We start from the raw sequence: 23887 nt of genomic DNA on the forward strand, positions 1-23887 counted from the left end.
TAAAAAATTTCGAAAACAAGATAACAAGATAGGTAGATCGGATGATAGAAGAATATGAAATAAGGATAAATGATTATAAGATAAAAGAATTTTCCAAAGCAATCAAGAAAAATAAGATGGATAGAACCTGATTTGAACCAAAGCTCTGATACCAAATGATACGGAACCCCAAGAATAAACGACCCCAAATCAGATTTATCAAAACCCCAAACCCAAAATAAGATTCGACATGGTATAGGATCCTTGACCTATTGCTTGATGTGAAGCATAAACCAAGAATATCAAATTAATGGATGAACGCCACAAAGGTAGCACCTTTGATAAGTTCGGTGAAAGTTCAATGAAGAACTTGAAAAGAAATAAACCTCACTGGAATTGTATTCAGCCAAAAATAATCATCCTTTAATACAATAGAGAGTTGACTACTTATAGAAAATAAAAGAAACCCATGACATTAATTCGGCCAATAGAACTAAGCTATGACATCAATCTAGCTAATAAAATAATCCCACATAACCTTAAGCATGCCATGTCATTTAATGAAACATGTGCAAGTCACATGTCATGTGTCATTTAATGAAACATGTGCAAGTCACATGTCATGTGTCATGTCATTTAATGAAACATGTGCGAGTCACATGTCATGCTTAATCGACACAATTGACCCACTATTTAATCCATAAAAATTCCCCAAACAGCCCTTATTGACTTAAGGTTCCACCTTCACACGCCTTTAAACAATTTAGCATCTTAGGCTTTTCAAGAAAGTCTTTTTCTTTAGTGTCCATGGCCCTCATTGACTCTTGCTCAAACAACTTCTCGATTAGTTCTTGCATAGCCTCCTTGACCTTCTTGGCTCTAGCTCTTGTGATGGGTCCGCTTGCATGTGTATATCATCGTGTGCAATTAGAGCTTGTGGGTTCATATCATGGGGAGATGTTGCTAAAATTTATAATGACTACGACAAAGGAATTTAAGCGATTGATCACAATATAAATGCAACATTCCTGAATGTGATAGGATCCATACCCTTTAGACGAAAGGTGGTCGATTATAGGATTCACGATGCATGCGTCATAAACATTATGAGAATGTAATTAACACCATTTACTTGCACATGTTATAGGGTAATTAATGAGCATGGACAGGAGTTGGATGAACGCTTGGGGTAGGTTTTTGCTAGAATACGCGAAAGGGGTACATGATTTCAAAGAGTTTGCGCGTCCTCACACAGACAAAGCCAGCAGAATAAAGTGTCCTTGCAAGAAATTTCAAAACATAACATTCAAACACATTGATTTGGTTCATACACATTTATTAGACTTTGGAATGAAGAAAAGTTACACAACATGGGTGTTCCACGGTGAAGATTATGCAGTTCAGAGCGATAATGATGACGATGCAGATGAGGGGGCAAATATAGCATGTGGTGATACACGTTCGGAAGGGTTATTATGAAATATTAGGTGACTTGCAAAGGGGAATTGTAGTGGACATAGACGATGTCAGTGTGTCGCATACTGGTGATGAATCTACTTCAGTAGGAACCATACCTTACGATCTTAGTACGTTGAATCAAATCGGTAAACCATTTGCTAATCTCATGAGAGATGCATAGGTGCCCTTATATCCAAACTATAAAAATTTCTCAAAATTAGAGTTTCTGATAAAGTTGCTTCATGCATTGACAATGCATGAGTTATCTCAGAGTGCATTCAACATGCATTTAAGCCTCATTAAGGTGGCACTGCCTGATGGTGAAACAATTCTAAAGTCCTTTTATGAGGCGAAGACATACATGCGTGAATTGGGTCTCAGTTACACTCTAATACATGTGTGTAGGTATAATTGTGCACTCTTTTATGGTGAACATGAAAATGGAACAAGTGCTCAGAATATGGTGAACCAAGGTATACAACTAATCAGAAGAAGGGTAAAAAGATCCCCCAAAATGTTTTGTGATATTGTTCATTAATCCCACAGCTGCAACGATTGTACATGTACAGAAAGACTGCTGCCGATATGAGATGGCATCAAGAGAAACGTCTTCAAGATGGAAACACCCTTAGCCATCCAGTGAACTCTGATGCTTGGGCCGATTTTGATAAAATGCATTCGTGGTTTGCTAGTGATCCTTGCAACATCAGACTTAGCCTTACTTCATATGGGTTCAATCCATTCAGTAACATGAATAACCCGTATAGCATGTGACCAGTTATGATGATGTCATACAATATGTCGTCATGGCCATGTGTGAAAGAATCCTTTATTTATATGTCTTTGCCTATTCCCGGATAAAGGGCACCTAGTCATGATATTGATGTGTACCTGCATCCATTAGTTGACGAATTGAAAGAACTATGGGAAAAAAGGAGTGAAGACATTCAATGTGGAAATTGAGACAACATTTAGGATACGTGCTGCACTGTTGTGGTCAATTAACAATTTCCCCGCTTATGGCAACCTGTCGAGTTGGAGCACAAAAGGTTACTTAGCATGCCCAATCTGTAATAAGGATGTTGGGTCCTTATCCTTGAAGCATGGATGCAAGTTAGGCTTTATGTGTCATCTTCATTTTCTATGACCTGTACATCCTTGGAGGACTCGTGGCATCAAAAACTTTAATGGAAAACCTGAACGAGGGTTGCAGCCAAAACGGCTAAGTGGGAATGAGATATTAAACCAGCTCAGGTTGATCAGATATGTGACACTTGGGAAACCACCAACCAGTAGAAAAATAAAATGTACTGAGTGGGAGTTGAATTGGATAAAGCGAAGCATCTTCTTCGATTTGCCATATTGGAAAAATCTTCCACTACGCTACAACTTGGATGTCATGCACATCGAAAAGAACATTTGTGAAAATGTCATTTGTACATTGTTGGATATGAATGAGAAGAAAAAGGACATAGAAAATGCTCACTGGGATATGGAATACATAGGAATACGGCCTGAGTTGCACCTGTTTCATGATAGGGACAAACTTCTTATGTCATCCGCTTGTTACACATTTTCAAAGGCTGAGAAGAATAAATTCTCTGAATGGTTGAAATCAGTGAAGTTCCCAATGGATATGCATTGAACATAGCTCGATGCATAAACACGAAGGAAGGGAAGATGTTAGGAATGAAAGGTCATGACTATCACATCCTTCTTCAATAGGTTCTACCCATTTTCCTTCGAGGACACTTAACCGAAGATGTTCGCTCGGTGCTGATTGCACTGGGGATTTTTTTTGACATTTGTGTTCCAAAAAATTGAGCGTAAACATACTTGAACGATTAAAGGATGACATCATGATCATACTATACAAGCTAGAGAAAATATTTTCGCCAGCATTTTTCGATGTGATGGTTCACCTAGCCATCCATTTACCAAGGGAGGCCATAATTGGAGGACTGGTACAATATTGTTGGATGTATCCTTTTGAGAAGTAAATCATAAAGTCCTTCTATAAGGGTCACGTGATTTTTTCATTCTTTTTTTTTCCTTTTGGTGTCTATAAGTTAATAATGCTATGCAAAATGCACAGGTTCTTGTCCACTTTGAAGGGGTATGTGCACAATAAGGCACGAGTGGAAGGTTCAATCATTGAGGCATACATTCACAATGAATGCTTGCATTTTGCTCAATGTATCTACATGATATTGACACAAGGTTAACTCACGAGGAGCAAAATGCAGTCGTTCATGCTATTAATGCCAAAGATGAAGAACTGAGGAGCACTATATTTCGAGAAAATGTTTGTCTGTTCGGTGCACGAGTTTACGATTTCATGGATATGGCCGACCTACAAAAGGCCCATTTTTACGTCCTCAAGAATTGTGATGAAATTGTTCCATATATCGAGTACGTGGTTCGAAACCCCTTACTTTGTATTGTATTTACATATGCATATTTATATACTTACTTGACATGAACATGTACTATTGTTGCATATAGCAAGCATAAAGCTAAACGTCTGACCCAAAATGAAAGGAATGTCAAATTTGTCAAATAGTTTGGGAGTTGACTAAGTAACAAATACTACCCGAGTACGAAGCAATGCACATTGTCAATGTTGACGGTTTACTCATCTAAACTCTTGTTTATTTAATAGATGAAAGTCATGTATTACAATAAAGAACTAATGGCAAGTAAAGATTTGTATGCGATCAACGAGTTAACTGCTATAGTGGTTGCATTATCAACGGGTTACGATTTCATACAAAGTCTCTCGAACTGAATAGAAGAACCCAAAATTGTGGGGTTGCGATGTTACACACGGAAGGAGATGAATAAATTGACTACTTGGTGTCGTGGATGACATCATAGAGCTTAACTATGGAGCCAACAGACTCGTCCACCTATTCAAGTGTACCAGGTGGGACATTGGTAATAAAAAAAAAGGGATAAACATGGATGCCTACTTTACTGGTGTCAATTTTACAAGACATGGTATCAAAATAACCCTTTTGTGTGCTAGCAAAGTAGGCAAAACAAGTGTTTCACTTTAAAGGCACAAAATTGAAGGGTGCATGGCATGTAACCTAAAAAGATTCCTCCCCGAAGTTTTTATGCTATTATAGAAGTTGCAAATGGGAAGAAGAGTGCCAGTGAGGCTGCATTCCAAGAAGATAAGCCATCTGTCAATGCAGCAGTGCAATCTTCTTTTGTTGACTCTATGAGTCCAATCCAGTTTTGATAATGAAAAATCACTTGGTATTTGATCTGTGCATTGAGATTGTGAATAAAAACTATGTTAAGCATGCATAGAAGGATAACAAGCTATGGAAGCCATGAAGATTAAAGCATACATATCTTGGCACAATCCATGGAACTCAAAGAGTACAAGAATGAAGATGCAAGCAACAAGTTCAAGAACGTCATGGGAATGGGTACTTAGAACCAGTGTATTTACATTTCATATGATTTAATTTGAGGCTTAACATATACCCTAGAATGACCTTAGGACTCATGCATCTCATGAATATCATTAGGGGAAATTCATCGACTTAGAAATATTTTTAAAACCCCGAAAATTATTTTTATAAAAGAGCCAAGAAAGAGAGCAAAGCAGAATTTTAAACTAGAAAGAAAAAAATTCAGGAAATGGGAACTTCAGAAGATCGAACTCAGCGTTCAGTCGTCTGAAGTTGTAACTTCAGAAGACCGAAGATAAGTTCAATCATTTGAAGAATTATTTTAGAATACCAAAGATTAAGTTCAGTCATCTGAAGAATTAATGGTGAAACATAGAACCTGACAGAAGCACCTCAAAAGACTGAACTCAGAGTTCAGTCAGCTAAACCCGACACTTTAGACGTCTGGGCCTTTAACCTCAGTCATCTGACCCTGTGTCCAAGTTATTTTTTTAAATTTCTAAGGAACTTCAGTCTTCTGGGACTTCAACCTCAGCCATCTGAACTTGTAGGAAAGTTTAAAAAATCTAATTTTTAACGAGAGAACACGCAAGCTAATCTTTGATCCAATGGTTGAGATTTATCCTAAGGGAAAAATACCTATTTATACACCATCTAAACCCTAGTGCTAGAGCTAAGAGTTTTGGAAGAGAAGAGAACAAACCTTTTGCATAGAATTGAAGAGATTACATGTTTAGCACAATTTTGAACGCACAATTGAAACCTTTGCCTAAGATTTTAAAGTTTTTACATTGAATTTGAGTTAAGGCTATCTCGGTTTTCAAAAAGCACTTTAGCTATCATTGTGGAATCATTTTGGTATTGAGGTTTCATAAATCTATCTACACGTTGATATTTCTTCTCATAGAGTTCTTCATATAAACTGATTTGCTTGATTGATATATATTTTTCAAAGAACTTCTCATTTCAAAATCTATTGTTGAAATAAGCTAAGTGATTGATAGTGAGTATACTTTCATATAGATTATTTAGATAACATCACTACTTGATAAAGGGTTTCGTCATTGGTTAAATAGTTTTGATTCAAGTGTATATTCAGTTAAAGGATCTATATTTTAGATATATTAAAACACTTGATTAAACATCCTTGGTGTTCATAAATATTTATTTTATTGAGGGATATTCTTTTGGAAAATCTTATATTCAGTGTTTTGATCTTTGGAATACATATCGTATATATATTTACATATTACAAAGATCGTGTTGTGATTGAATATTTGAAAGAAAGTTTTTTTGATTTTGATTGATCTAATATTCAAGATAGAGCTTTTGATAAGTTCTCATTAGATATTCATGCAATTTCACAAAGTGAACTAAAACCCAAATTTTCTCCAAAACTTTTAATTATATCATTACTTGGGAGTTTTGGTAAAAAGGGAAATTGTATGTTGAAGCATTTCATTCATAAAATGATTGTATAGTTTCATACATATTGAGTTTTAAGTTTCATCATATGATTATGTATTAGGAATTTCAGTTGTAGCCACTAGCTTTGTTAGAAGCAACATTGAGTGTTTTGCAGATTTGATATTTTATTGTAATTAAGGTTCCGGTTGTGAACTCGGTTTGAGGAGAGAGTTGTATCTCTTGTAAGCAGCAGATTATGAGGAAGTTGTACCTCTTGTAAGCAGTGGATGTAAGGGAAGCTCTGTCCCAATTTAAGGAGTAGGAATTATAATTGAATCCTTGAGTGGGTTGCTCAAGGCGAGGATGTAGGCTAGGTTGGCTGAACCTTATAAAATCGTATTTGTATTCTCTCTTCCCTTATCTTTTTACTTTCCGCATCACATTTCAATATCTAGCTTGCATGTGTATCTTGAATAACTCCACACACACTTAATTGGTTAAAAAAGATTCATTGAGTAAATAAATAAATATAAATCAGCCTCAAACTCTTGCATCTAATTAGTTAAATATAGAAATAGGGATTAATTGGTAAATAAGTTTGAAAGAGTTTTAAAATACCCAATTCACCTCCCCTCTTAAGATTACACCTAAATCAACATTTGGTATCAGAGTGGATTTACATAGACTTAATTATTCATTTGTAAAAAGATCACATGGCACACATTGGTGTAACACCGTTCGGTGAGGGACACTCATCCACTAGACCACCAATCTTTTATGGTGTAAATTACACCTATTGGAAATGTAGGATGAGCATACACCTATTCAATGCAAATTGGAAAATATGGAAAATAGTTACTAAGGGAAACCATGTTCCCATGAAAGTAATTGATAAGATAAATGTACCTAAAACTGAAATGAGTATACTGAAGAGGACTAGAAATCAGTGCAAATAAATGCTACTGCAATGAACTTGCTTTTCTATGCATTATATGTAAATGAATTTAATAGGGTAATGGCATGTAACTCTGCTAAAGAAATTTGGAAAAAATTAGAAGTTACATATGAAGGCCCTAAGGAAGTAAAAGATAGTAGGATAGACATGCTCACCAGTGAATATGAAGCATTTAAAATGACGGCAGGTGAATATATTCAATCCATGTGCACTAGATTCACACACATCACAAATTCTTTAAATGCTCTTGGAAAAACTTACCCTACTTATGAGTTGATCAGGAAAATACTCAGGGGATTACCTCCAATCTAGGAAGCGAAATCTATAATAATAGCAAAAGGGAGAAATCTCAAGGTGATGTCTGTTGACAAACTCATTGGATTGCTCATCACCTATAAGCTTGCAATAAATGAGAGGAGGAATGAGCAAAGCAAAGAAAAGAAAGCCACGGCACTTAAGGCATCGTCTCACTGCTTCAGTGAGGAAAGTGATTCAGAATTAGATGATGGCATGGCCTTGCTAACAAAAAAAGTTCAGGAAGTTCTTGAAGAAAATAAGAAGTTCAACAAAAAATTCCGCAACTCAAAATCAGAAAGAGGTGAGTCAAGCATGAAGAAAAGTAAGGAAGATCCACCAACATTCTACAACTACATAGAGGTTGGACACATCAAGCCTGAGTGTCCCAAACTAATGAAAGCCTCCAAGAAAAAGAAGAATGCGCTGAAAGTCGGTTGGGATACGCACAGCACAAGCTATTCAAGATCTGAATCCAATGATGACGAGATTTCCAACCTGTTTCTAATGGCACATGATGACCTTGAGGTACAATCATCATTCTCATCATCTTCTTATTATTCTAGTGATTCTAAAAAATGAGAATGACATGCTTTCATATGATGAATTGAAACAAGAATATTTGTACACTATTAAAATACTTGAGAAGAAAACTAAGAAAATCTCTAATTTGAAAAATAATGTCAAAACTTTTAAGTTTAGTTTAACGCCAAAATGAATCTCATGCATCTCTCATGAAAGACAAGGATTTGAAAATTGAGGAGTTAGAAAAGAATTTGAAAGATAAATCTGAGATTATTTGCAAATTTATTAAAGGACAACAATTTTTAAAAACTCTTAGGAGCTCAAAGAAATTCCCTAGAAAAGGAAAGGCTTGATTTTAAAACAGAGACATCTTTACATGGGATATTTTATAAGAGAGTCAAAATCATATGTTCCAACTAAAGATTATCATAGAAATATTACATGTTTTAAATGTAAGAAGTTGGGCCACATAAAATTTGACTGTCCTTTCAAAAATAAAGTTGTCAAAATTAAGAAAGTATGGAAGGTCAAAGGAGAATCTAGTACTAACCCCCATGGACCCAAGAAAATCTGGGTACCAAAGCTAGTTTTCTGATTGTGTCTTACAGATATGCTTAAGATCATCATCCTCAAAAGACAGATGGTATATGGATAACAGATGTTCACGTCACATGACCGGGGATAAAGCGAAGTTCACATCCATCACACCCAAGGATGAAGGATTTGTCACTTTTGGAGATAATACTAAGGGAAGGATCACAGGTGTAGGCAAAGTTGGTAATGATTCATCACTAATTACAGATGATGTTTTATTGGTTGATGGTTTAAAGCACAACTTATTGAGTATAAGCCAAATGTATGAATAAAGTTACAAAGTGTCTTTTGAACATGACAAGTGCATTGTTGAACACAAAGCTGATAATAAGATATTGTTGATTGTTAAGCATCATCAAAATGTATATACCACAAGTTTTGATAACTTAACCTCACAGAGTGTGACATGCTTCTCTTCCATGAATGAAATTAGTTGGATTTGGCATAGGAGACTAGGATACGCAAACATGGACTTAATATCTAAACTAGTTAAAGGAGACTTAGTTAAGGGATTGCCTAAGACAAAATTCATCAAAGATAAAATTTGTAAGCCTTGTCAACTAGGAAAACAAGTAAGAACAAGCTTTAAGAAGAAGAAAGAAATCTCCACTACTAGGCCATTTCAAATGCTACACTTAGATTTATTTGGTCCAAACCCAATTCAGAGTTTAGGAGGAAAATCTTACGCATTCGTCATAGTTGATGATTTTTCAAGATATACATGGGTACTATTCTTAAGTCACAAAGACGAAGCGTATGAACAATTCATAAACCTGTGCAAGAAAATCCAAAATGAAAAGGGATATACTGTCACTAAAATTCGAAGTGATAGGGGTAGAGAATTTAAAAATCAAGGCATGGAAGACTATTGCAATTCATTAGGAATAACTCATAACTTTTCGGCTCCTAGAACACCACAACAGAATGTTGTAGTTGAAAGGAAAAATAGGTCTATACAAGAAATGGCTAGAACTATGCTTAACGAACATAAATTACCTAAGTATTTCTAGGCTGAGGTAGTGAATACCGCCTGTTATGTTCTAAATAGAGTATTGATTAGACATCACTTAATAAAACTCCATACAAATTATGGAATAGCCATAGACCAAAAATATCATATTTTCATGTCATCGGCTGTAAATGTTTTGTTCTTAGAGATAATGAACATTTAGGAAAGTCTGATGTGAAATCAGATGAAGGTATCTTCCTAGGGTATGCCTTAGATAGTAAAGGCTATAGAGTATATAACAAAAGAACATTAATGGTTATAGAATCTATTCATGTAGTGTTCGATGAGTCAAATCCCTTCTCCAAAAGAACTGATGAAGATGAAATTGAGATAATCAAAGAATTTGAGAAACTATCCATTGAGAATGATTCAGAAAAGAAAAATGAAATTAAGGAACCATCCACTGAAACTAATCAAATTGAAAATGAGGTTAATGAACCACCTAGAGAATAGAAATACATAAAGAATCATCACATTGATCAAATAATAGGTGAACCATTACGTGGAGTAGCCACACAATCCTCACTTAGGAATGTGATTAGTCATTTTGCCTTTCTATCTCTATTAAGAAGAACCAAGGAGTGTGAGTGAAGCAATTGAGGATGAATCGTGGGTGTTGTCCATGCAAGAAGAGTTAACCAGTTTAAGAGAAACAAAGTATGGACACTAGTTCCTAGACCTGAGGATAAGACAATCATTGGTACAAATGGGATATATAAGAACAATAAATATGAACATGGGATAGTTGTTAGAAATAAGGCTAGACTAGTAGCTCAGGGACATAACCAAGAAGAAGGAATATATTTTGAAGAAACCTTTGCACCTGCAGCTAGAATGGAAGTCATTCAAATGCTTTTAACCTATGTAGCTTTTAAGGATTTCAAGCTATATCAAATGGATGTCAAAAGCGCATTTTTAAATGGCTACACAAGTGAAAAAGTATATGTAAAACAACCCCCAGGTCTTGAAAACCATAAGAATCTAGATCATGTGTATAGATTGACAAAAGTCTTGTACAGTTTAAAGCAAGCTCCTAGAGCTTGGTATGAAAGGCTAAGCGGTTTTCTACTAGAAAATGGATTTATTGGATGAAAGATAGATACAACTCTATTCATAAAGTCTAAGAAAGATGACATTCTCCTAATTCAAGTATATGTATCATATTTCGTGCTACAAATAAAGAATTGTGTAATGAATTTTCTAGTACTATGCAAAATGAATTTGAAATGAGCATGATGGGTGAACTAAATTTCTTCCTAGGACTTCAGATCAAATAAGCGAAACATGGAGTATTTGTAAATCAATCGAAGTATATTAGAGATCTACTCAAAAAGTTTAATATGGAGGATGGAAAGATACTAGGTACACCTATGAGCACTTCTTTGAAATTAAATAAAGATGAACAAGGTATATCAGTAGATGTCAAGCTCTATCATGGAATGATCGGTAGCTTACTTTATCTTACTGCTAGCCAACCTGACATAATGTTTAGCATATGTTTGTGCGCAAGATTTTAGGTTGCACCAAAAGAGTCGCATTTGTTAGCTATCAAACGAATACTTAGATACCTGATAGGAACCGTTGAACTTGGGTTATGGTATCCTAAGTATACATATTTTGAGATTATCAGCTATTTAGATGCTGATTTTGTGGGTAGCAAAGTGGATAGGAATAGCACAAGTGGCACATGTCATTTCTTAGGACATTCGTTACTCTCTTGGTTTTCCAAGAAGCAGAATTCAGTAGCTCTTTCCATAGCTGAGGCAGAATACATAGCGGCAAGTAGTTGTTGTGCTCAAATGCTATACATGAAGCAACAACTGACAGATTTTGGATTAAGCTATGAAACAATATAAGATGCGACAATACGAGTGCAATAAACATCTCAAAGAATCCCATATTACATTAATGAACTAAACATATAGAAATAAGACATCATTTTCTTTGTGATCATGTGCAAAAAGGAGATGTGACACTTAAGTTTGTATGCACGGATGAACAATGGGCAGAAATATTCACGAAACCACTTGCGAAGGATAGATTTATCCAAATTAGGCTTGAATTAGGTTTGATGCATAGTCAAGAGGTTGCCTAGAATTATATTAGATGACATAATTCAATGGGAGCAACGTCGCTTAATATTCACAATTGGTTAAAATTTTCAAATTCAGCTCATTTATTCTCAATTGATATCACATTTGTTAACATTTGGAATCACATGTTAATCCTCACATAATCAATGAAGTTTAATGACTATGTCCACTTATACACTTATATGACATTTATCACATTGTGTATGTTCACATTGAAATTTAAATTTAGTAACACAGATGTTTGCACTAGCAAAGGGGAGAAGTAAATTAAAGTAACATAGGGAGACATGTTTCGTAGTACAATCCTTTCATAAATGCTGATTGAATAAGTTCAAAACTCTAAGAGTTAAAGGGGAGAAAAATATAAGACTATGTCCACTCTTGTATTAACATTATACACCTTTTTGTTGATGTCAAAAGGGGGAGAAGAATCAGGATTTAGGAAAAAATGGGCAAAAATGGCTGACAACACTAATTGTGTAAAGGGGAAGAAGAATCAGGTTATAAGATGAATCAGGTTATAAGAATCGGGCTATAGCAAAAATTGTCATGAGCATATTTCATTTGGAATCAGGCTAAACAACGTGTGTATGAACATGAGCAGAATTCATTTGGCATGAGCATATTTCACTTACTGAATATTTAAGGCATTATTTGGGGGGGAGCCTTGTTAGGCATAACCCATTCTATTCTATATTTTTGCTCATGTATTTGTCATCAAAAAAGGGGAGATTGTTGACTCTATGAGTCCAATCCAGTTTTGATAATGACAAATCACTTGGTATTTGATCTGTGCATTGAGATTATGAACAAGAACTATATTAGCATGCATGGAAGGATAACAAGTCATGGAAGCCATGAAAATTAAAGCATACATATCTTGGCACAATCCATGGAACTCAAAGAGTACAAGAATGAAGATGCAAGCAACAAGTTCAAGAACATCATGGGAATGAGTACTTAGAGCTAATGTATTTACATTTCATATGATTTAATTTGAGGCTCAAAATATACCCTAGAATGACCTTAGGACTCATGCATCTCATAAACATCATTAGGGGACATTCATACACTTAGAAATATTTTTAAAACCCTGAAAAATATTTTTATAAAAGAGCTAAGAAAGAGAGTAAAGCAAAATTTTAAACTAGAAAGAAAAAAATTCAGGAAATGGGAACTTCAAAAAATCGAACTCAGCGTTCAATCATCTGAAGTTGTAACTTCAGAAGACCGAAGATAAGTTCAGTCATTTAACGAATTTCTTCAAAAGACCGAAGATTAAGTTCATACGTCTGAAGAATTAATGGTGAAACACAGAACCTAGCAGAATCACCTCAAAAGACTAAACTCACACTTCAGTCGTCTTAACCCGACACTTCAATCGTCTGGGCCTTTAACCTCAGTCGTCTGACCTTGTATCCAAGTTATTTTTTTGAAGCTCTAAGGAACTTCAGTCATCTGGGCCTTCAACCTTAGCCGTTTGAACTTGCAAGAAAGTTTAAAAATCTAATTTGTAATGAGAGAACACGCAAGCTAATCTTTGATCCAATGGTTGCAATTTATCCTATGGGAAAAATACCTATTTATACATCATCTAAACCCTAGTGCTGGAGCTACGACATTTGGAAGAGAAGGGAACAAACATTTTGCATACAATTGAAGAGATTGCACAATTTTGAACATACAACTGAAACCTTTTCCTGAGATTTCAAAGTTCTTACATCAAATCTGAGCTAAGGCTATCTTGGTTTTCAAAAAGGAATCTAGCTATCATTGTGGAATCATTTTGGTATTGAGGTTTCGTAAATCTATCTACACATTGATATTTCTTCTCATAGAGTTCTTCATATAAACTGATTTTCTTGATTGATATATATTTTTCAAAGAACTTCTCATTTCAAAATCTATTGTTGAAATAAGCCAAGTGATTGATAGTGAGTATACTTTCATGTAGATTATTTAGATAACATCACTACTTGATAGAGGGTTTCTTCATTGTTTAAATAGTTTTGATTCAAGTGTATATTCAGTTAAAGGACCTATATTTTAGATATATTAAAACACTTGATTAAACATCCTTGGTGTTCATAAATATTTATTTTATTGAGGGATATTCTTTTGGAAAATCTTATATTTAGTGTTTTGATCTTTGGAATACATATCGTATATATATTTACATATTACAAAGATCGTGTTGTGATTGAATATTTGAAAGAAAGCTTTTTTATTTTGATTGATCTAATATTCAAGATAAAGCTTTTGATAAGTTCTCATTAGATATTCATGCATTTTCACAAAGTGAACTAGAACCCAAATTTTCTCCAAAACTTTTAATTACATCATTACTTGGGAGTTTTGGTAAAAAGGGAAATTGTGTGTTGAAGCATTTCATTCATAAAACAATTGTATCATTTTATACATATTGAGCTTCAAGTTTCATCATATGATTATGTATTAGGAATTTCAGTTGTAGTCACTAGCTTTGTTAGAAGCAACATTTAGTGTTTTGTAGATTTGATATTTTATTGTAATCAAGGTTTCAGTTGTGAACCGGGTTTGAGGAGAGAGTTGTATCTCTTGTAAGCAACGGATTAGGAGGAAGTTGTACCTCTTGTAAGCAGCGGATGTAAGGGAAGCTCTATCCCAATTTAAGGAGCAGGGATTATAGTGGGATCCTTGAATGGGTTGCTCAATGCGAGGACGTAGGTCGGGTTGGCTAAACCTTGTAAAATCACGTTTGCATTCTCTTTTCCCTTATCTTTTTACTTTCTGCATCACATTTCAATATCTAGCTTGCATGTGTATGTTGAGTAACTCCACACACACTTAATTGGGTAAAAATGATTCATTGAGTAAATAAATAAATAAAAATCAGTCTCAAACTCTTGCATCTAATTAGTTAAATATAGAAATAGGGATTAATTGGTAAATAAGTTTGAAAGAGTTTTAAAATACCCAATTCACCCCTCCCCCCCTCTTGGGGTTACACCTAAATCAACAGCTTTCAATGTTGCCAAAGAAGGAGCCGATCCTATACCGTTGAATAGGGTTGGTGCCACAACAGAACACGTAGGGACTGCTAATATTACAATTGAACCTTATGTTGACGTTCACTTCATCGACAATGAGGAAACTGATGAGGGAAGATGAAACAGGGGTCGAGTACTGTAGTGAAGAGGAACTCACTTTAGAAAGTGAGGATGATACATATATTGAGGACGTACAGGGAGTACGCATGTTTTATTTGTCACCATCTATCTGACATATGTAAATAACTAAAAATATATTTATTATGCATCCATCTAATATGCGTACTTCTTATATTTACTTTTCTAATATTTTGTAGACATGGTACCAGGAGGTCGACGTGGCCGACTTCCTTTCAAGCACTCGACGACATCGCATGAGGATGATTCGACATCCTTGAGACCGGCAGAGCCTATCAGTCCTGATGTGGCAGCACCATTGTCTAAGTTATCGACACCTCGGCCAGATGTGGATACCTCAGCTCGAGATGACACGCAGAGTGTGTTACCTACCATGATCAGTAGCGTTGGTAAGGTTTCTTTTATTTATTTTGATGTAAACTATTGATTTTTATTCACGTGTATGATTAAAATATTGTTCTTAATTTAACTCTTCTTTCAGCATCAACATCCATGGTTAGGTCAGGCCGTGGTGTCGCGAAGAACACGGCACTAAAGAAGCACCTACAGAGGACGGGGTAGCGCATTAGGATTGATATTCCTTCAAGCTTCACCGCCTCGTGTGATGATTGGTGTCTATCGTGGACGGGAGAGCTTGACATTATATGCCTACACTATGCTCCAGTCACCACCTTCTGCTAGCCGCAAGTGACTGAGGCACAGCACATGGTTCTTTGCATGCGCATCTTGGTAATTAATTTCAAACCTTTTTATTTTTTTATTTTTTTACTTTTAATATACTAGACAAACAAATGTCTAAAATTCTAAATGTATTACCTATGTAGGAGGAGTTTGATATGGACATTCTCCACGCGGACCATGTGAAGAAGGCGGTGGACATCCAACTTTGCAATTAATTTAAGTCCTATCGTTCCAAAATGTGCGAACATTTTCACGCGATGGGAGATGAAGCAGAAACCCACCCATACAATAAGATATCCCAAGAGGATTGGGAGGTGGTGTGTCACCATTTCCACGACCCACACTATCAGGTGATGTGTTTGTATTATAATATCTACTTTAAGCTTTCTTGTGGCTAATAAGAAGTCATTACATCTTTTTTGTAGGTTATATATGTAAAAAATGCTGCGAACCACAGCAAACTCCCTACAACGCATTGCGGTGGGCTGAGGTTATTCTTAAATCATTGATGGATAATTACTATATATAACACTATTTGACGATTACCTGAATTAATATTAATGATATTTTGTATGATAATGGAGCATGATCCCGAGACTGGCACCAAGTAGCCGCTGCTAGATTTTTATCAAAAAACGCACCAAAGGTGATCGAGGGAGTGGCGTGACGGTGCGCAAAGCAAACATGTAAGTCAAATTAAACATGTAGTTTATAATTTGATTCAAAACATCGAAGTTGTATTCTTATTTCTTCTTTTCTTATCATTTTTATGACTGAAAATAGGCGCGGATGATCGAGCTGAGAGATGCACCTTGTTGAAGAGGGGAGCCATCAAATGATGGATTACCAGATAACCATTCAGGTGCTTGGGGAATGAGCAGGGGGACTGGGTGAAAGGGTTTGGAAGTGGATACATCACTCCAACAGCATCATCTTCGATGGGTGCGGCGGCTTATGCTAAGATAGAACGAGCGCGTCGAGAGGCTGAGGCTCGGGCAGACGAGATGGTTCAGCGGGTGCATATGGTGGAGTTGGAGAACTAGGAATTAAGACACATGGTGTCTAACGTCATGGTGGAGAACCAGAGTTTGAAAGAAAAGGTGTCCACCGTTGAAGCCATGCTTGCAGCAGTTACGAACAGGCAAGCACAGTTCGATGAAATGATGCACAAATGTCGATCAGATGATGCAGGTGGCTCCTCTCATTAGAAGGTATGTCATTGTTCTATTCTTGTGGATTGAAAATTCAGTATCTATACCTCATAGAGTAGGAATTTTTAGAGAATTCTGGAAAATATGGATGTTTGAATTGATAGGTAAATCCGTCCAGAAGCATGTTTTGCTTTTATTTTTTTATTTTAGCCAAAGTTTTAAAAAGTGAAGGCCTAAGGCAAGATGTTTTAAGAGGCAAGGTGTAAGCCTTAAGGCATTGGGACATAAGTCTTTTGAGAATTTTGTTTTAGATAAAAATATATAAGTAAATTATATAATTTTACAAGTAAATAAAATTTTAAAAAACACAAATATATAAAAAAAAATCAAATATAATTTCCAAACTACTTGTTGCAACTCAAAAATTGCTAACTTGAATTCTTTGCATACATCATGATGAGATAGCTATAGCATTACAAAGCTCAAATTATTTTCAAGATCTAAGATATAGCTTTCAATTATTTTGAAAAATTTGAGGAACAAAAGTTATACAATTCAACCCATGGACATTCCTTTTATATAATCATGGAGTTAAATTTTCTAATCAAATCTAACTTGAGAGTCGCACACCCAAAGAGAATATGCCTCAATTAAAGACACACAAAAGGCGTGTCTTCTGTATAAACGCATAAGCCTCATCTTGTAATGTATTAGTCTTGGGAGTTAGCATTTGGTATTTTAGGTTGAATCTCAAGGTGTCATACACATGCCCTGCCATCAAGTAATATATATTTTAAAAATGTGCACGTATGTGCTTGTTTAATTCTATTCATATATATATGCTGAATTTTGTTAAAACATTCTCAAAAATGAAATCAGAAATAATTTTGTTAAAACTACTTTTGAAAGGATGAGTGAAAACCCTTTATAGAGTGTTGCCTGCTTGAAAGGGAATAGTTTCTTGTTTGATTCTATTCATACATATGTTGAATTGTGTCGAGTTGTGAATATACTAGATTGACTTGACACTGGTAGTATAAATGTCATCTGCATGACTGATATAGATTTGTATATTGCATGCTGGTAGTGAATCTAGGATTCTCGCATGCCCTTCTATATATATATATATATATGAACTCATTTTCAGGTCAAAATTTTTTTTGGGAAGTTGTTCAAATTACAGTCGGTATGCTGTTGAAATTTTGTTAAAACTTTCTCAATAATGAAATCAGAAATGATTTTTCTAAAACTCTTTTTGAAAGGATAAGTAAAAATCATTTATAGAATGTTGCATGCTTGAAAAGGAATACTTACTTGTTTGATCCTATTCATATATATATGTTGAATTGTGTCGGGTTGTGAATATACTAGATTGACTTGATACTGATAGTATAAATGTCATCTGCATGGCTGATGCAAATTTGTGTATTGCATACGGGTAGTGAATCTATTCTCCCATGCCCTTATATATATATGTGAACTCCTTTTCACGTAAAATTTTTTTGGAAAATTGTTCAAATTACAATTGACAGGCTGCTAAAATTTTGTTAAAACCTTCTCAAAAATGAAATCAAAAATGATTTCAATAAAAATGTTTTTGAAAGGATGAGTGAAAATCCTTTATAGAATGTTGCATTCTTGAAAGGAAATACTTGTTTGTTTGATTCTATTCATATATATGTGGAACTATGTCGGGTTGTGAATATACTAGATTAAGTTGACACTGGTAGTATAAATATCATCTGCATGGCTCATGCAGATTTGTGTATTGCATGCTGATAGTGAATTTAGGATTCTCGCATGCCCTTCTATATATATATATATACGAACTCCGTTTCAGGTCAATTTTTTTTTTTGGAAAATTGATCAAATTACAGTCGCTATGCTACCGTAGTTTTGTTAAAACTTTCTCAAAAATGAAATCAAAAATGATTTTTTCTAAAACTATTTTTGAAAGGATGAGTGAAAATCTTTTATAGAATGTTGCATGCTTGAAAGGGAATATGTGCTTGTTTGATTCTATTCATATATATGCTAAATTATGTCGGGTTGTGAATATACTAAATTGACTTGACACTAATAATATAAGTACCATCTGTATGGCTGATGTAGATTTATGTATTGCATGCTGGTAGTGAATCTAAGATTCTCACATTTCCATATATATATATAAACTCCTTCTTAGGCAAAAAATTTTTGGGAAATTGTCCAAACTACAGTCGGCATGTTACTTCTACTGAAATTTTGATAAAACTTTCCCAAAAAAGAAATCAGAAATGATTTTGCTACAACTGTTTTTGAAAGAATGAGTGAAAATCCTTTATAAAATGTTGCATGCTTAAAGGAAATAATTGCTTGCTTGATTCGATTTATATATATGCTGAATTGTGTCGGGTTGTGAATATGCTAGATCGACTTAACACTGGTAGTATAAATGTCATCTGCCTAGTTGATACAGATTTGTGTATTTCATGCTAGTAGTGAATCTAGGATTCTCACATGTCCTTCTATATATATATGAACTCCTTTTCTAGTAAAAATATTTTGGGAAATTGTTCAAATTACAGTCAGCATGCTGTCACTGCCTAAATTTTGATAAAACTTTTTCAAAGAGGAAATCAGAAATGATTTTGCTACAACTGTTTTTGAAAGGATGAGTGAAAATCCATTATAGAATGTTGCCTGCTTGAAAGTAAATAGTTTCTTGTTTGATTCTATTCATATGTATGTTGAATTATGTCAGGTTGTGAATATGCCAAATTGACTTAACACTGATAGCATAAATGTCATCTGCATGGTTGATGTAGATTTGTGTATTGCATGCTGGTAGTGAATTTAGGATTCTCGCATGCCCTTATACACACACACACACACACACACACACATATATATATATATATGAACTTTTTTTTAGGTCAAATTTTTTTGGAAAATTGTTCAAATTACAGTTGTCGTGCTGTCGAAATTTTATTAAAACTTTCTCAAAAATAAAATCAGAAATGATTTTGTTAAAACTATTTTTGAAAGGATGAGTGAAAATCCTTCATAAAATGTTGCATGCTTGAAAGGAAATACTTGCTTGTTTGATTCTATTCATATATATGTTGAATTGTGTCAGGTTGTAAATATACTAGATTGACTTGACACTGGTAGTACAAATGTCATCTGCATGGCTCATGCAGATTTGTGTATTGCATGTTGGTAGTGAATTTAGGATTCTCGCATGCCCTTATATATATGAACTCCTTTTCAGCTCTTTTTCTTTTTTTTTTTTGAATTGTTTAAATTACGGTCTGCATGCTGTTGAAATTTTGTTAAATTTTTTTCAAAAATGCAATCAGAAATTATTTTACTAACACTATTTTTGAAAGGATGAGTGAAAATCTTTTAGAGAATGTTGCATGCTTGAAAGGGAATACTTGTTTATTTGATTCTATTCATGTATATGCTGAATTGTATCGGGTTGTGAATATACTAGATTGACTTGACACTGGTAGTATATATGCCATTTGCATGGCTCATGCAGATTTGTGTATTCCATTCTAGTAGTGAATCTAGGATTCTTGCATGCCCTTATATATATATATATATATATGAACTCCTTTTAAGGTCAAACTTTTTTGGGAAAATGTTTGAATTACAATCGTCATGCTACCGAAATTTTGTTAAAACTTTCTCAAAAATGAAATCTGAAATGATTTTGTTAAAACTTTTTTTTGAAATGACAAGTGAAAATCCTTTATAAAATGTTGCATGTTTGAAAGGAAATACTTGCTTGTTCGATTCTATTCATATATATGCTAAATTGTGTCGGGTTGTGAATATACTAAATTGACTTGACACTGGTAGTATAAATGTCATCTACATAGTTGATGTAGATTTGTGTATTGCATGCTAGTAGCGGGTCTAGGATTCTCACATGCCCTTCTATATATATATAAACTCTTTTTCAGGTCAAATGTTTTTGGAAAATTGTCCATATTATAGTCGACATACTACCAAAATTTTGATTAAACTTTCTCAAAAATGAAATTAGAAATGATTTTGTTAAAACTGTTTTTGAAAGGATGAGTAAAAATCCTTTCTAGAATGTTGCATGCTTGAAAGAAAATACTTGCTTGCTTAAATCTATTCATATATATGTTGAATTGTGTTGGGTTTTGAATATAATAGATTGACTGACACTGGTAGTATAAATGTCATATGCATGATTCATGCAAATTTGTGTATTGCATGCTGGTAGTGAATTTAGGATTCTCGCATGCCCTTTTATACATATATATATATATATATATATATATATAATCTCCTTTTTAGGTCAAATTTTTTTTAAGAAATCTTTCAAATCACAGTGGTCATGCTATCGAAATTTTGTTTAAACGTTCTCAAAAATGATTTTGCTAAAACTTTTTTTTAAATGGTGAGTGAAAATCTTTTATAGAATTTTGCATAATTGAAAGGGAATACTTGCTTGTTTGATTCTATTCATATATATGTTGAATTGTGTCGGGTTGTGAATATACTAAATTGACTTGACACTGGTAGTTTAAATGTCATTTGCATGGCTTATGCAGATTTGTGTATTGCATGCTGGTAGTGAATTTAAGATTCTCGTATGCCCTTCTATATATATATATGAACTCCTTTTTAAGTCAAATTCTTTTTGGAAATTGTTCAAATTACAGTCACAATGCTACAAAATTTTGTTAAAACTTTTTCAAAAATGAAATTAGAAATGATTTTGCCAAAACTATTTTTTAAAGGATGAGTAAAAATCCTTTATAGAATGTTGCATTCTTGAAAGGAAATACTTGCTTGTTTGATTCTGTTCATATATATATGTTGAATTGTGTCGGGTTGTGAATATACTAGATTAACTTGACACTGGTAATATAAATGTTATCTGCATGGCTCATGCAAATTTGTGTATTGCATGCTGGTAGTGAATTTATGATTCTCACATGCCCTTCTATATATATATATATATATATATATATATATATATATATATAATGTTTTTGGAAAATTGTTTAATTACAGTCGTCATGCTGCTGAAATTTTGTTAAAACTTTCTCAAAAATTAAATCAGAAATGATTTTCCTAAAACTTTTCTTGAAAGGATGAGTGAAAATCCTTTATTGAATGTTGCATACTTGAAAGGGAATACTTTCTTGTTTGATTCTATTCCTATATATGCTGAATTGTGTCGGGTTGTGCATATATTAGATTGACTTGATACTTGTAGTATAAATGTCATTTGCATGACTGATGCAGATTTGTCTATTGTATGCTAGTAGTGAATCTAGGATTCTCGCATGCCTTTCTCTCTCTCTCTTCCTCTCTCTCTCTCTCTCTATACATATATATATATATATAAACTCCTTTTCAGGTATCATTTTTTTGGAAAATTATTCATTAAAACTTTCTCAAAAATGAATCAAAAATGATTTTGTTAAAACTATTTTTGAAAGGATTAGTGATAATCATTTATAAAATGTTGCATGCTTGAAAGGAAATACTTGCTTGTTTGATTCTATTCATATATATATTGAATTGTGTCAGATTATGAATATACTAGATTAACTTGACACTGGTAGTATAAATGTCATCTGCATGGCTCATGTCGATTTGTGTATTGCATGCTAGTAGTGAATTTATGATTCTCGCATGCCCTTCTATATATATTGATTCATTTTCAAGTTTTTTTTTTTTTTGGGAAAATTTTCAAATTACAGTCAGCATGCTGCCGAAATTTAGTTAAAACATTCTTAAAAATGAAATTAGAAATGATTTTGGTAAAACTGTTTTTGAAATGATGAGTGAAAATCCCTTATAGAATGTTACATGCTTGAAAGGAAATACTTACTTGTTTGATTCTCTTCATATATATGTTGAATTGTGTCGAATTGTGAATATACTAGATTGACTTGACACTAGCAATATAAATGTCATCTGCATGGCTCATGCAGATTTGTGTGTTGCATGCTGGTAGTGAATCTAGGATTCTCGCATGCCCTTATATTTATATATATATGAACTCTTTTTCAGGTCAAATTTATGAATTGTGAATTTTTGGGAGATACTGGAACTGTATTGCTTATGCTGTTAGGACTTGATTTAGCTTTTCTGCAATTTCATACATGCATAGACATAGACAAACCTTAGGTTGTGTTCTACTGCTGCTGGCTTAGCTAAACTTAGGAGGAACTTTTGTGATTTGCAGGTTTGGGAAATATTCTATTTATAGACGACATGCTTCCAAAAATTTGTTAAATTCCAATTCTTTTTTAACCTCCTCCCAAATAAATCTTCCAAACACTAGACGAACTGGCAAAAGCAGCAAATCCAAAGGAGTTAGTGGATTAAAACCATAAATAATCTCAAATGTTGAAAATTCAGTAGTAGAATGAACACTATGATTATATGCAAACTCAATGAATGGCAAACAATCCTTCCTTGTAATGGTCAGCCTTTTAAATAGTATATATAGCTAGCATAGGGGACAAGGATATTAAACACTTAACAATTCCCACACAAGCATGGGAGACAAGGACATTCAATACTTAGCAATTCTCACACAAGGACATTAGATACACCAACTTACTAGACACATTAATGACTCTCACAACTTACTAAAAACACGTGCAAGCTAAGTTGTCTTGCAAATTACAAATTAAATGTAAATACAAAATGCTAAAAAGTCAAATCCCATAATTGAATAGCACACCATTAATAAGGAGATTACAACCATTAAGCAAGATTAGCTCCATCAAAAACTTAAATTAAGTTTATTAAGCCTTCATCTTTCTTTGGGCCAAGTCTAGAGTGCCCCATTTTTTAAGAAGCCGAAATATCTTGAATTAGACCATGAAGTGCTTCTTTGATCTTTTTGGATCTCGCTCTTGTGATAGGCACAACATGAACATGCAATGGATCCTTTAATGGTGCTTGTTGATTCTCATCATATGGAGATTGCTATTATCCGGGCTAATGTAGAGGAAGATCTCTCGACTACAATGGCTAGGTTTTTATTTGGATTAAATCGGGAAATCCAAGATAAAGCAGAGATGCAGCATTATGTGGAGATGGAAGACCTGGTGCACATGACCATCAAAGTGGTGCAACAACTCAAGAAGGGGGGTGGGTCAC

The sequence above is a fragment of the Malania oleifera genome, chromosome 1 (genome assembly GCF_029873635.1).
Source record: "Malania oleifera isolate guangnan ecotype guangnan chromosome 1, ASM2987363v1, whole genome shotgun sequence".
In the NCBI taxonomy this organism is placed as follows: domain Eukaryota; kingdom Viridiplantae; phylum Streptophyta; class Magnoliopsida; order Santalales; family Ximeniaceae; genus Malania; species Malania oleifera.